Source organism: Botryllus schlosseri, chromosome 1, assembly GCF_051294905.1.
Source record: "Botryllus schlosseri isolate E-star chromosome 1, Bs_hap1, whole genome shotgun sequence".
Taxonomy (NCBI): domain Eukaryota; kingdom Metazoa; phylum Chordata; class Ascidiacea; order Stolidobranchia; family Styelidae; genus Botryllus; species Botryllus schlosseri.
This window is the reverse complement of record NC_137236.1, coordinates 39,630,566-39,646,899: the sequence shown is the minus strand read 5'-3', so window position 1 is coordinate 39,646,899 and position 16,334 is coordinate 39,630,566. Positions and strand designations below refer to the sequence as shown.

Below are 16,334 nucleotides of genomic sequence, written 5' to 3'. Positions count from 1 at the left end.
GGAAAAGGAGTCCCACTCAATATTGTGGGATTGAAATGGATTGATCAAGTACAGCAATTACCAAACATAGCAACTGAGTTCAAAACTCCGTCTAACGCAAATGAAGAGTTGTCTTTATTAACTTGATGCGACGATATCTCGTGTGATCAACGGGATGGAACCAAAGTCGGAAGCAGTCTTTGCAAAACTGCGACCGACGATGGGTTGATGGAAGCTGCAAATCAGATAAGCGTCGAATCGGCGCGCTGGCCATCGTTGCCAGCCGTCGCCGCTGGCGCAAGTGTCGAGATGGTAATCACCACTGGCGCGAACGACGAGTTGAAAAGCGCAACTAACGTCACACAAAACCTATGGGAAATTCCAAGTGTCGAGTCAGGAATCCCTGCTGGCACTATTCTTGAAGACGTCGAGTGTGGAATCCCCGCTGGCGCAAATGAGGACCCACGCGAGAGAGTTGGTCCAGAAAGCTCTCGTAGATGCACTTGTCCGGACAAATGTAACTGTTCGGCCCATAGTAGCATTACGACAGCACCTGTTTTAACTACTTTCCCAAAAGGTATTAACGAAGCAGCTATTGTCGTTCAACCAGACACGTGTCTGGATATGACCGACGAGGAGTCTGGGGATTTTAGGATGCACGTCTCCCCAGAATCAGGGCCCCCGGCGGAGATTGAGTCCGTCGGCGTGACGGTAAGTGCGGGCGCGCACCGAGCTCAGAGGTCAGATTGGATAGGTAGGGAATCCCCGCTGACAACGAAGGACCTCGCCCTCTCTCCACCTACACCAAAACCCCGAACATCACGAAAGTCGTGTCATCCCATGGCTGGCCCAGTTACCACATACATTCTACAAAAAGACACCAATCCGAACGTAAAGACGGAACTCGATAACCTGTGTGCACAAGCAGTAGCGCTGGCTAAACTCCCGTACAAACCTCCTGACTTGACGACTCCAGAAAACACCATTATTCCTGATGATGTCTGGAAAGCCGTCTACATGCCTTTTGCGTCGGAACTCGAAGACCTACGGGGCCACCTTAGTAGTGAGGGTTGATCAAATTGTGCCCCGCCAATTACAGAAGGCCACGTCGCCTTAATTGCCACGCCTACATTGCCACATCATCCGCCCATTGCCGCACCTATGGGACACCCCTTGCCACATCATCCGCCCATTGCTGCACCTATATGACGCCCATTGCCACATCACCTGCGCAACATCATCAAGTGCCACGCCTATAGTGCCACATCATCCATTGCCACATCATCACCGTTTGTAACATGATAAGTATATTATAATTAATCTTATCAGCGCGGCATAGTACATTCGAGTAAATTCATTTAATTAGCTTATGTTTATGAAATTATTTGGTTTCCGAATTCTATCTAAAACTGAAACTGACGAGTATCGGTAAAAGCAGTCTTAAACCGTAGTCACTTATTACGTGGAGGGAGTCGATAGCGAAGTACTCGTGCATTTTGTAGTACTCAAGTATAGGTTTTATCTGCTTTCGAACTGTCCTAAACGCAGTCTCCAAACGTCTCCGCTATAGCGATGTCGAAGTCAATGAAAAATATAAAGAATATTTACCCGATGAGCGAATGTTCCTGATGATAGCTGATGAAATTTGCAAAGATACCAAAGAAAATTGGGGCAGGATTGTGACCCTTTTTGTGTTCGGTAGCATTCTTGCTCGCAAGAACGAGGATGAACATCATGAGGAGCATATAGAAGCTATCATACAGACAGTCGGAAATTACATTGCTAGCAGAAGACTGAAGTGGATAGTGCGAAATGGAGGATGGGTGGGTGATTTACATGCTTTGCTTAGGATTTATAAATTATCTTTTAGCATGAGATATATAGTGTATCCGCTCCCTCGGAGCCCATATCATCTCTCGATGATGAAACTCAGCTTTACCTTCCAATTCGGTTCCCGATACGATAACTTTCATCCGTATGATCATTAAGGCTTCTATTTTTGTTGTAGGATGGCTTTGTAGAATTCTTTGATAATACCGCTTTCGACTACAATAAAGTTTGGAAGGGACTCGTGTTTGTCGGGATCGGACTGACATCTATTGCAATGGCATTATCAAGATAACGGATGTTCGCGTGTTTTGTCTCATGTAATATTTTAAGAATAAAATTCTTCATCGTTTAATCGCATCCATTTTACTGTAGGACCTATACAGTTTCTTCTGAGAATACTCGAAGGATTGCACCCATATGGAAACCTTCTTTATACTTTTAATTTTTCTAATTTCTACAGCTACGTAAGGAAATTGTTAGGATTACCCAGAATACATTGCAGGTCAAATTTGATTCGATTACGAGCATTATAGCGACAGAGATTTACGATAGTGTAAAATGACCTACCTTACGATATCAAATTTCGTCTTCTCTCCAAGTGGAAATATCATGTTATATAATATTGTCCATACCGAACAAATATAAATTTGCCCGTGCTGTTGCTTTGCAAGAATACTTCGCTCACATAGTAACCAATTTCTGGTGGATCCCGAATCGATATAGACAGAAGTGCGGAAAGTTACATTGACATGTCTTAACTTCTGCCATAGATGTTGCGTTTCTAACTACTTAAAAGTTGCTAGAGCTCACGCTGTTTTATCGTCGTATTGACGTTCGTTTTGAAAAGTATAGCATGCTCAATGGTTAATGTTCACATTATTCAGTTAATTAGGTTTTGCGCAAAGAAAAATAAAATTCACGCAAAAGTCGCTATTGCTCCGCGATGATTTTGATGTTGTTCCATACCGATTTGGGAGGTAGTACACTTTGTATTAACTTCTGCCATAGAAGTTGCGTTTCTGGCTACTTAAAAGTTGCTAGAGCTCACGCTGTTTTATCGTCGTATTGACGTTCGTTTTGAAAAGTATAGCATGCTCAATGGTTCATGTTCACATTATTCAGTTTAATTAGGTTTTGCGCAAAGAAAAATAAAATTCACGCAAAAGTCGCTATTGCTCCGCGATGATTTTGATGTTGTTCCATACCGATTTGGGAGGTAGTACACTTAATTTCGTAAAGTACGCATATTCGCGGCGTGTTCAATTAACTCATGTGGCTCTAAAATGTAGTAAGCAGGGTGATGGGTATTCGTTGAGTTGAATAACCATAAAAAATATTCCCGCGCCCTAGGTTGTAGGGGTTAGGAATAGTTGGGTTTAGGAGGGCGCGGGAATATTTTTTATGGTTATTCAACTCAACGAATACCCATCACCCTGCTTACTACATTTTAGAGCCACATGAGTTAATTGAACACGCCGCGAATATGCGTACTTTACGAAATTAAGTGTACTACCTCCCAAATCGGTATGGAACAACATCAAAATCATCGCGGAGCAATAGCGACTTTTGCGTGAATTTTATTTTTCTTTGCGCAAAACCTAATTAAACTGAATAATGTGAACATGAACCATTGAGCATGCTATACTTTTCAAAACGAACGTCAATACGACGATAAAACAGCGTGAGCTCTAGCAACTTTTAAGTAGCCAGAAACGCAACTTCTATGGCAGAAGTTAATACAAAGTGTACTACCTCCTAAATCGGTATGGAACAACATCAAAATCATCGCGGAGCAATAGCGACTTTTGCGTGAATTTTATTTTTCTTTGCGCAAAACCTAATTAACTGAATAATGTGAACATTAACCATTGAGCATGCTATACTTTTCAAAACGAACGTCAATACGACGATAAAACAGCGTGAGCTCTAGCAACTTTTAAGTAGTTAGAAACGCAACATCTATGGCAGAAGTTAAGACATGTCAATGTAACTTTCCGCACTTCTGTCTATATCGATTCGGGATACACCAGAAATTGGTTACTATGTGAGCGAAGTATTCTTGCAAAGCAACAGCACGGGCAAATTTATATTTGTTCGGTATGGACAATATTATATAACATGATATTTCCACTTGGAGAGAAGACGAAATTTGATATCGTAAGGTAGGTCATTTTACACTATCGTAAATCTCTGTCGCTATAATGCTCGTAATCGAATCAAATTTGACCTGCAATGTATTCTGGGTAATCCTAACAATTTCCTTACGTAGCTGTAGAAATTAGAAAAATTAAAAGTATAAAGAAGGTTTCCATATGGGTGCAATCCTTCGAGTATTCTCAGAAGAAACTGTATAGGTCCTACAGTAAAATGGATGCGATTAAACGATGAAGAATTTTATTCTTAAAATATTACATGAGACAAAACACGCGAACATCCGTTATCTTGATAATGCCATTGCAATAGATGTCAGTCCGATCCCGACAAACACGAGTCCCTTCCAAACTTTATTGTAGTCGAAAGCGGTATTATCAAAGAATTCTACAAAGCCATCCTACAACAAAAATAGAAGCCTTAATGATCATACGGATGAAAGTTATCGTATCGGGAACCGAATTGGAAGGTAAAGCTGAGTTTCATCATCGAGAGATGATATGGGCTCCGAGGGAGCGGATACACTATATATCTCATGCTAAAAGATAATTTATAAATCCTAAGCAAAGCATGTAAATCACCCACCCATCCTCCATTTCGCACTATCCACTTCAGTCTTCTGCTAGCAATGTAATTTCCGACTGTCTGTATGATAGCTTCTATATGCTCCCCATGATGTTCATCCTCGTTCTTGCGAGCAAGAATGCTACCGAACACAAAAAGGGTCACAATCCTGCCCCAATTTTCTTTGGTATCTTTGCAAATTTCATCAGCTATCATCAGGAACATTCGCTCATCGGGTAAATATTCTTTATATTTTTCATTGACTTCGACATCGCTATAGCGGAGACGTTTGGAGACTGCGTTTAGGACAGTTCGAAAGCAGATAAAACCTATACTTGAGTACTACAAAATGCACGAGTACTTCGCTATCGACTCCCTCCACGTAATAAGTGACTACGGTTTAAGACTGCTTTTACCGATACTCGTCAGTTTCAGTTTTAGATAGAATTCGGAAACCAAATAATTTCATAAACATAAGCTAATTAAATGAATTTACTCGAATGTACTATGCCGCGCTGATAAGATTAATTATAATATACTTATCATGTTACAAGTATATTCTTGTATACACGATAGTGGAGAGAATCTTTAAAATGTAGTAAGCAGGCCGATGGGTATTCATTGAGTTGTATAAGCATAAAAAACATTCCCGCGCGCGTCTTAGTATTAGGTGGTAGGGTAGGAAGTGTTAGGTTTAGGAGCGCGCGGGAATGTTTTTTATGCTTATACAACTCAATGAATACCCACAAACAGATTCACGCGAAGTTGGTATAGAACTGCGTTAGTTTTAAAGGTGTTCCATCATGAAATGTGTGATAAAATTTGATATGTTCCATTGTCATAATGTCCTATACCTGTGAACCAATCTTCAAGTTGCGCATTCAATGTTTAGCTCGGTAATTCCATTATTAAAGTTGAGTATGCATAGGTACGTGCTACGCTCCCGCAAAAGTCGGTATGGAACTGCGTTAGTTTTAAAGTTGTTGAATCATGGAATGCGTAACAAAATTTGACATGGTGCATTGTCATAATGTCTTACAACTGCGTACCGAGTTTCAAAATGGGGAGTCGATTATTAACATGGTAATTCCGTTATTAAAGTTGACTATGTATAGGTACGTGCTACGCTACGGAAAAACAGATTTAGCCAAAAGTCTGTATAGAACTGCGTTGGTTTTAAAGGTGTTACATCATGAAATGTCTGACGACATTTGGTATGGTGCATTGTTATTATGTCCTACAACTGCGTACCAACGTTCAAGGTGAGAATTTAATGTTTAGCATGCTAATTCTGTTATTAAAATTGACTATGGGTATGCTATGTTAACGAAAAACAGATATGCGTAAAAGTCGGTATTCGACTGCGATAGTTTCAAAGGTGTTCCACCATTAGATATGTGATGAAATTTAGCATGGTGCATTGCCATAATGTACTACAACTACGTATCAAGTTTCGAGTTGGGATTCAATGTTAAGCATGGTAATTCCGTTATTAAAGTTGGCTATGTATGGGTACGTGCTATACGCTCCCGCAAAACAGATGTACGCAAAAAGTCGATGTAGAGCCGCGTTAGCTTTAAAGTTGTTCCATCATGAAATGTGTGATTGGATTTGGTATGGTGCATTGTTATAATGTCCTATAACCGCGTACCAACTTTCAAGGTGGGAATTCAATGTTTAACACGGTAATTCTGCTATTAAAATTGACTATGTATATAGGTATATGCTATGTTCACGCAAAACAGATATGCGTAAAAGTCGGTATTCGACTGCGTTAGTTTTAAAGGTGTTCCATCATGAAATGTGTGATGAAATTTTGTATGCTGCATAATCACAATGTCCTAGAGATCATTTAGATACCTAAGCTACTTTAAAATTAGTACTCGAGTATTTGCAGCAATTATACTGCCAGATAGTTATAGCCTGAGGGATTCGATGGTGACGTACTTGTATAATGCATATTTTGGAGAGATTAAGTAAAGCAATGATCTAAGATAAAATCCAATAAATTAAGCTAGAAGTAGCTATTTACGAAGAAAGTTAGCATTCTAGGTCTATACTTCTGTGTAATACTGAAAATGTCATGAAGTTGAAGCGATCTGAAATGATAAACACTTTAGTATTAGGTACATATACGCAATAAGCTACTTTAGTATTCTGTGATACCAAAGCAAAACCTATACTTGAGTATAATTTCATCTTTTTCATCAGTGAGCGAAGGTGATACCGGTGTTAACTCCATGGCTCGATGCGAGATAACAGCGACTCGGAGCTCATTTAGATACCTAAGCTACTTTAAAATTAGTACTCGAGTATTTGCCACAATTATACTACCAGATAGTTATAGCCAGAGGGATTCGATGGTGACGTACTTGCATAATGCACATTTTGGAGAGATTAAGTAAAGCAATGATCTCAGATAAATCCGTTAAATTAGGGCAGGAGTAGCTATTTACGAAGAAAGTTAGCATTCTAGGTCTATACTTCTGTTTAATACTGAAAATGTCATGAAGTTGAAGCAAACTGAAATCTTAAACACTTTAGTATTAGGTACATATACGCGAGAAGCTATACTTTAGTATTCTGATGGTTTGGGATAAAATGTAATTTTTCGTGCTTTTTTATTTTTTAATAAAATTAGTATTCATTTTACGGAAACGTCGTGTAAAGGTAAAGTACTTGTACATTTCGGAGTACTCAAGTATAAGTTCTGGTTAGCTAAATTTCGATGTCATACAAATACCACAAACTGTGCTACTTGTACTTCTTCAGAGTACTCAATTAGGTTTTTAGCTATATGCAACAAATACTTTCGAGTGTTTTTGATATTGGGCTGCTTCAACTCCATGATAATTATAGTATTAAGCAGAAATGAACCTACAATACGAACGTTTTACTTACTCTGAAATGACTACTTTTACGTTAATTTATAAAACTCAAGTAAAGCTCACGAAATCCATAGTGTAAACGTCTCTAATGCGCTGAAAAAGGCAGAAAAAGTACTCAATACGCTAAATTTGAATCTAAAAATATTAATTCTCGTAAAACGTAGTGGGTGTGGGATTCGAACCTACGCGAACACTTGTTCATTGGAACTTAAGTCCAACGCCAAAAAGCTATACTTTACAAAATTTTCGGAGTACTGACATTTTTTAGGTAAATTCTGTTACGCGCTTAGTTACTAACTCTGAAAGCAAGCAAAGTTTGTGGTATTTGATCAATATGGAAATTCGTGCACTTTGCGTTTAGTTTATGTTGAAAACATGAGTAATTTAGAACACTTGTTCATTGAAACTTAAGTCCAACGCCTTAACCGCCCCCCTCAACCCAGTTCCGTTGCTACGATATCTGAGAAATCTATTAAATTAGGGTAGAAATAACTATTTCCAAGTAACTTTCACGAAGTCTCGATACGCTATATTTAATCTAAAAATATTAATCCTCATAAAACGTACTGGGTGTGGGCTTCGAAGCCTAGAATAATAAGCGGATCGTGATTGAAAATAGAAGAAGGATCACTGGATTAACGTTTATGGAATACTCCGCAATGTAAAATTAGTATATACTGCACAAAATCCAGAGTGTAAGAGTCTTCAGTGCATCGGAATAGTGTAGTTTTCTATCTACTTTACAAAATTTATACGCTTTTTCTTGCTACGTTCCGGGATAAAATGTAATTTTTCGCGCTTTTTGTTTATTTTTAATAAAATTAGTATCCATTATACAAAAACGACGTGTAAAGGTAAAGTACGAATACAAGTACAAGTTGAGATTTCAAAGTAAGTAAGTGGTTATGTTCGTAGACTAACCCCACTTCTACGTAACGATTTTTCAGTAAGTAGTTATGTTTCTAGGCTACTTTTACTTCTATTTAACGAGTTTTCATACAAATCTGCTTTCTTTAATAACTTTCATCTTTTTCATCAGTGAGCAAAGGTAATAGCGGTGTTAACTCCATGGTCAGATGCGAGATAACAGCGACTCAGAGCTCATTTAGATACCTAAGCTACTTTAAAATTAGTACCCGAGTATTTGCTGCAATTATACTGCTAGATAGTTATAGCCAGAGGTCCTTCGATGGTGACGTACTGGTATAATGCACATTTTGGAGGGATTAAGTAAAGCAATGATCTCAGATAAATCCATTAAATTAAGGTAGAAGTAGCTATTTACGAATAACAGAGTCCCGTAGGCTTCAAGACATAGCTCAGGCTTAGATCATAGCCTAATAACGAGGGCTTCGAGTGGAATGTTATAGGAAGCAAGAAGAATCGTTGTAAAAGTGTTGAAACTTAATTTCATCTGTAATTCCATCATTAAAGTTGACTACGCATAAGTATGTGCTACGCTCCCGCAAAACAGATTCACGCGGATGTCGGTATAGAACTGCGTTAGTTTTAAGTTGTTCAATCATGAAATGCGTAACAAAATTTGACATGGTACATTGCCGTAATGTCTTACAACTGTGTACCGAGTTTCAAGGTGGGGAGTCGATTATTAACATGGTAATTCCGTTTTACTGTTGACTATGCATAGGTACGTGCTGCGCTACCGAAAAACAGATTTACGCAAAAGTCTGTAGCGAACTGCGTTAGTTTTAAAGGTTTTACATCAGGAAATGTCTGACGAAGTTTGGTATGGTGTATTTTCATAATGTCCTACAACCGCGAGTTTTCAAGTTGTTCAATCATGAAATGCGTAACAAAATTTGACATAGTACATTGTCATAATGTCTTACAACTGCGTAAGTTTAGCATGCTAATTCTGTTATTAAAATTGACTATGTATAGGTATATGCTATGTTTATGCAAAACAGATATGCGTAAAGTCGGCATTCGACTGCGTTAGTTTTAAAGGTGTTCCATAATTAGATGTGTGATGAAATTTAGCATGGTGCATTGCCATAATGTCCTACAACTACGTATCAAGTTTCGAGTTGGGATTCAATTAAACACTTGAGTATATTTGTTGCGTGTGAGGAAAACCTACTTAAATTTTTTTTATGCATTTAATTTCCGACTCTGAAAGCAAACTTAGTTTGTGGTTTTTTTTTGTACATCGAAATTGAAGCGAGGTGAATTTTTCGATTAGTTTCACTTTTCATTATACTTTACAAGATTCAGTATAGAAGTTTAATAGAAGTAGTTAGTTACGTAATTAAGTGTACTATCTTCCAAATCGGTATGGAACAACATCAAAACCATCACAAAGCAATACCGACTTTTTGCGTGTTTTCTAACTACTTTACAAATTCATACGGTTTTTCTTGGTGCGTTCCAGGATAAATGCAATTTTTCGCGCATTTTTATTTTTTCATTAAATTTGGAGCTACTGTATATTATTTATCGCCTATATTTAAATTCGGTGTGCTAATGCGTTGAGGTTGAAGCTAAAACATCCTATTTCATGCGGTCAAGAAGACTAGCACCGCGTAGACGAATTTAGCATACCGAAAATATCTACTTTACAAAATTTTCATTTCTTTATGTCCATTAGAGTCGTGTTCATGCGACGAATTTGTCCGACTTACTTGCATGAATTACAAGCTACATAATACAACTAGTTAACACGCGTTGATGTAACGTTCCTCATTTGTATGCATAGCCTACGCGAAATTGGTTACCGAATTTTTCGATTAGTTTATATTCTGAATTTTATTTAAAACTGAAACTGTTAAGTACTACTAAAAGTGTTATAAAATGTGAAAAAGTGTACAAGTAGAATTAATATTATGTCATGAATAAGTCGTTTACAAATTCATACGATTTTTCTTGTTGCGTTCGGGGATAAAATGTAATTTTTTGCTCTTTTTTTCCTATTTTTAATAAAATTAGTATTCATTTTACAAAAAACGTCGTGTTTTGACTTTTGAAAATGAAGATGCGTGAGCTGGACTAACTTTTTACGTAGTTCGAAATCGCTACTTCTATACGTTAATTCAAAGTATTTGTCAGTCATCGCAGCACCGCTCATATTGCGCACCATCTATTTATTTCACGGATAACAAATTACTCCTGCTTTTATCAGAGGATACTTTCCTAGGGTTTGCCTACTAACAGTTCTTAGTTTTGATTAATGAAAAATATAGTGATTGAAAATAGATCACTGGATTATTTACTTTTATAACTTTATATTTTGTGAAGTAGAGAGTAGTTTAAGGTTAAGATAGTATAACCTTGGCGAGTGCTATCGTCACACTCGATGATCATCTTTAAATCAGGGCTATCTCAATGATGTTGACTAAATTTACGGTTTCAGAACGCGCTAATTAGACCTTATCGTTATGACGCTGGGGTTCGCGTACAGGTATCGAAAGTGTTTGTATAAATAAAGCCCTGCGAATCGCACGCCTGCGGCTATTGTTCTAGTTCGATTATTTTCGCCTTGGGATTCGCGTATATGCTACTCAGCTGTTACGACTTCGGAACGCGCACATGCGAGTGATTTGTTTCCGTAGCTCCGAACTTGAGAATCGCTTGCCTGCGTCTAATGAAAATAAGTCGTAAAATGTGGAGCCTGCAGAGACCGTAACTTGTAGACATAAAATCAAGTTTAAAAATATGGACGGATGAGTTATCTCTGACCAATAGAGTAATATAACCGCCTATAGTTTAGTGGGGAATTGCTATAATGTATATCCAAACAATCGTTGCAGACTCTGAATGTTATCAAGGCCCTTATCACAAAAAATCATACATCAGAAGCGTAGGGATTGATATTATCAAGTCGCAGCGCTCAAAATCGCATAGGTATTCAATACATATTGCTAAATACACATGGAAAATCGGTATTGAAATTCACAAAACATTGCAGTCGCCTAATTCCTCTGTGATGACATCATAAACCGGGCATAGTCCGACGCAAATTATATTATGAGAGTGTTTACATTCTAAATAGCCTGAGGGGCGGTCTATAAGGTCGATAATAACACTACTCACCTTGGCGCCCCACAGACTATGAAGTATCCATGCGACATCGAGCTTAAGGATCCCTCAACCAAGCCTTTTGTTTCTGGTCCTTATAATCTAAAGGGGGAGGGCCAGGCAAAAGCATTAAAAGAGGCGGTAGAGAACTTCCTGGATTTGGGCGTCATCGAACAAGGTTTTGTCGAATGGAAGTTAGCTATTTTTGTTGCTCCTCAGAAAATGAATGACGCCAGTACTTGTGTCTGAAGAGTTATTGCAAGATTACAAGACAGCGCAAGTCGCACTCGATAGTACAGTCCAAATCTGTTAACTCTAGCGGCGAATGCCTATGAACCATGCACTAAATAACTAAAAGCCTTTACTGATTCGGTGGAAAAATGGCAGTCGATGCTGCGCGCCATACCCTTTACGATAATTACTAACAACACAGGGGTGTTCGAGATTCTTAAAAGGATGACGGACACGGCGAAAAATCCGAGCCCAAGTCTCCTTATTCAAAGAGGGCTCAACCATCTCTTTGGATTCCAGATAAAGGAGGTAGTCCACTTAAGCACATTAGCAGTATTTACGTCAGATGGATTTCCTCGATCCTACTGGATGGAGATGACCGCGGGGGACGACGATCCACCCGTTTGGGCCCTTATTTCGGAACATGAAAAACCTCCGTATCCGCGGACAATCCTCAGAGAAGAAAAAATACAACGAACGTTGATGTTTCACTGTCGACACGAGCATTGCAATGACTCAATTGACGGATACCACCCTTGGGAAGAGACCTGTCGAATAATCGAAAGAAAACTGGCGATGCGGATGGGTATTGAAGAAATTAAAACCATCATGAAACCGTGCGACAGGGCTATAGTTTCGGACGCGGGACTGGCCACCGCACACGGACACACTAAAGGAACACCTCCCCCGTATAAGGAGTACTGAGGCAACGACGTATTGTACCACATGACGACCAAATCAAATTCAAAACATCTCGTATTATTGGGCATTGAACGAATACATTGGAAATTTATTCATCTGAGCAAGACAAATACGCAAAAATCCAAAATGCGAAATGTTGCTTTTCGCGTGAATGCCGCAGAAGCCAGAAACAGCGGGCTCATACTGCTACAATCACAGAACCCTGAAGTGATACTATGCAAAGGACCAATACCTGCCGATATTATACAGCAAGAATAGGACACATTATGGCGGGGTGCGAAATTCTCTATAATGGGAGTAGACGGAAAAAACTCAAACCTCGTTACTAGAAATATGCTGAGTCAGCACTTTTTCGTAGGACATTCGAGAGAATGCCAAAGGAAAAAGTCATTTAAGCCGTTTCCATGTGCGGCCACCACTTGGCTTAGCCCGCATTGGCTGAGCCAAGGAATGGTGGCCGCGTTTCCATGTGTACGCACAGTCGTACACTCGTACAGTGCATGATCATGATCAGCGGCCGATAAACGTCGGTGAACAAAAATTGACAATCGGTACCGGTACTTAGTAGTGAAAAGTTCGTGTTGGAGGATATCGACGATAAAGTACCAGCTAAATAGTTTGTGGAATTCTATAGCTTTTAGAGATGTTTCTGTCAAGATACCCGGAGTGGTGAACAAGGCCTATACAGAGAAAATCTTCCAAAAGGAACTTTTGCTGTAGGGTGCTACAGTGTATAGCTATGGATAATATCAGGACAGTATTTAAATCAGCAACGTTGATATCCCGCCGAGGATTGTTGTTAATGCGTCCTACCAAATACCGCCGATGTAGCGAAGGTCGCCGAACCATTGCTGCCTATCCTTTCAATCCTGACTATGATTTTATAGGCTACAAATTCGTCTCTGTTTGCATGTTTCAAAAGAAACCATCAATTCAACAAAGCATCAGTCATTGATCTATTCGAACATATTCTGATTGGAAATAGATGTCAGAATATTGGTGATAGCTAGTCGAGAAGGCGGTCCATGGGCTGCGTCATCCACATTCCACATGCTGGCAATTTGTTGCAAATGTCTTTCCGCACACTCCTTCAAGAATTCGAGCTGTTCGTCGAGGTCGTCGCTTATCACTTTCAGAGCCTTATTATTCTTCCAGATTTCAATTTCCTTCTCTTGGTGTTCCTTGAAGTACCGTACCTGCATTATAAAAAATGAGTACTGGTAAAAAGCTATACAGTATACATCCTACATACCGCGATACCGGTACCACATACACAGAAAATCTGAAGAATTACCACGAATGGGATATCAATAATGGAAGTTGACGTTCCTGGCGCGCCTTCCTATACTCGATAACACAGTCCACTTGCACCAAAAAAATGGCATCCTGCTGCGCTTGATGCATCACCGGCAACTCCAGGCTGCTTTCAAATCATTCTGTTTTGTTAAGTAACAATAAAGTAATACGTCTATCAATAGTAAAGTCCAAATTCAATTATTCCCGCAGTTAGCTGATCCTCGATACACAAGAAACGCCCCAGTGACTGCGATAGTAAACAGACGACCGTAGCCAAGAAGAGCGGAGCAAGATACTCTGCCGACCGTGAATTACTCTGACAACCGCTGACCGATCGGGGCAACCACTTGGCAGAGTAATTTTGCTGAGTCATGAAAGCTATGCCCATATATGGTCACTCTGCCAACGAAACCTGCACATGGAAACGGCTTAAATAATGAAAGAAACGGTTGTTCATGTGGAATCATTATTGCTCAAGGGGACGCATTGTTATACTCGTGTTCCCTGTGTACGGGAAATGACGGCGTATTGTGCATGAGTTCCGATTAGTCGATTGGTGCTGGTAATAAGTTTCTGTCAGTGATTCAAATTAGCCAAGATTAGGGGTATATGGGATTCGAATATTGTATTGTTTGGTGCATCATTGAGATAATTGTGATTATTCATTTAATTGTGATTATTCATTTAGATCAGAGGTCTCAAACTCAAATGTGTTCGCGGGCCAATTTCTAGTTTTTAATGGCGCCGCGGGCCGCAGCAAAAATAATAGGGGTTTTCAATGTATTTCCTTGTATAGGCCTTATTTTACGGGACCTTTGAAAACAGGCATAATGCACGCAACGCGAAATGTGATTTACTATCGTGAATTCACGCCTAGTACGAAAAATATCACATTTTCAAATGTTTGAATAAAATTGTTGTTGTACTTGGCATAGTCTGTCAAAATATCTAGTTGTAGTCACCATGCGAGAGTACAAATGCATCTCATGACATCGTAAAAGCTGTCGCGTTATAATTTGGCAGCTAGCAGACATTTGACGTGTCGCAATTATTGGTAGATTATAGAAAAGTTTAACATATTTTGATCTGATCGAAGCATTGGAGCGATACTTCCTAATCTGGGTTGCGGGCATACTCCTGATAACTTGACTATTTATCATTACCAAAGTAAAACCAAATCAGCGTTAGATTTACAGATCAATAACAACTGTCGACTGATTAATGTGTTATAGCAATATAAGTTTTTAGTCGCCGACGAATCCATTGGTGTTACAGCAGAGGTCTCAAACTCAAATGTGTTCGCGGGCTAATTTCTAGTTTTTAATGGCGCCGCGGGCCGCAGCAAAAATAATAGGGGTTTTCAATGTATTTCCTTGTATAGGCCTTATTTTACGGGACCTTTGAAAACAGGCATAATGCACGCAACGCGAAATGTGATTTACTATCGTGAATTCACGCCTAGTACGAAAAATATCACATTTTCAAATGTTTGAATAAAATTGTTGTTGTACTTGGCATAGTCTGTCAAAATATCTAGTTGTAGTCACCATGCGAGAGTACAAATGCATCTCATGACATCGTAAAAGCTGTCGCGTTATAATTTGGCAGCTAGCAGACATTTGACGTGTCGCAATTATTGGTAGATTATAGAAAAGTTTAACATATTTTGATCTGATCGAAGCATTGGAGCGATACTTCCTAATCTGGGTTGCGGGCATACTCCTGATAACTTGACTATTTATCATTACCAAAGTAAAACCAAATCAGCGTTAGATTTACAGATCAATAACAACTGTCGACTGATTAATGTGTTATAGCAATATAAGTTTTTAGTCGCCGACGAATCCATTGGTGTTACAGCAATGGAGCGAAACAACGCTAATTTATACTCGCCACCTTCAATAGGCAATATATTACCATGGTTCAAGAGACCTAACATTACGCAGGAAATAACTAACTTCACATTAAGGAGGCGGGACAGAAATGCCAATGGTTGCCATACCGGCCTACTTTGATGGCTAAATACGCTCCACAGCGCAAGCGACGACCTTTTGATATATTACTATTTCAGTTTGTTCAGTTCATTTACTATAACATTTTGGTATTTGGTTGCGTCTGTGGTTGTACCAAGTCACGGCTTTCCGAGTCACATGTCCTTCTCTGATTGTAACGTTTCACCCGACTCAACTCGAGTCATCCTTATTTTATCACCCATTCAGTACGAGTTCGAGTATTTCTACAAAATGTCGCGCCCAAGTACAAATCACAAATTCACGAATTATCAATGGGTCAAGTCCTATCATCCTAAACAAGTAATGTGACGTGATCTTCCACCGCATGGTAACTTTTGGAGGTGATGTGACAGTGTAGGCTTACCATACGTCCTCTTTTAAGAGGATTTGTCCTCTTTTTTGACTTTTTTTAAAGTGTCCTCGGAGGACGCCCTTTTGTCCTCTTTTTTGAGATTTTGACCTCTTTTTTGAAAATTTACGTTCGATTTAGAGCAAATTGCGAGTGATATGCCGTAAATTAGCACAGAAGTGACGGTCCGGCGGATATTTCGGAGTGAAAAACGGTGAATTTAGCTCTGAGCGAAAAGATGACCTTTTTTTTGTATAATCTTCCACCCGGCAATGTGGAGAGAAAAACGGTATTTTG

General features: G+C 39.2%; 1 protein-coding gene and 1 long non-coding RNA gene across 3 annotated transcripts in view; one reads left to right on the top strand and one right to left on the bottom strand.

Annotated features, from left to right (window-relative positions):
• Positions 1 to 16,334, top strand: part of LOC145436402 (uncharacterized) — a 493,503-nt gene that overhangs the window by 354,207 nt on the left and 122,962 nt on the right. The gene's annotated exons all lie outside the window — the stretch shown is intronic.
• On the bottom strand, positions 13,260 to 13,970 carry LOC145449610 (uncharacterized). Its single transcript, XR_013918309.1, has 2 exons — positions 13,633 to 13,970; positions 13,260 to 13,576 (listed from the first exon to the last, which is right to left on the bottom strand). It is a non-coding gene; the product is annotated as an uncharacterized LOC145449610 (long non-coding RNA).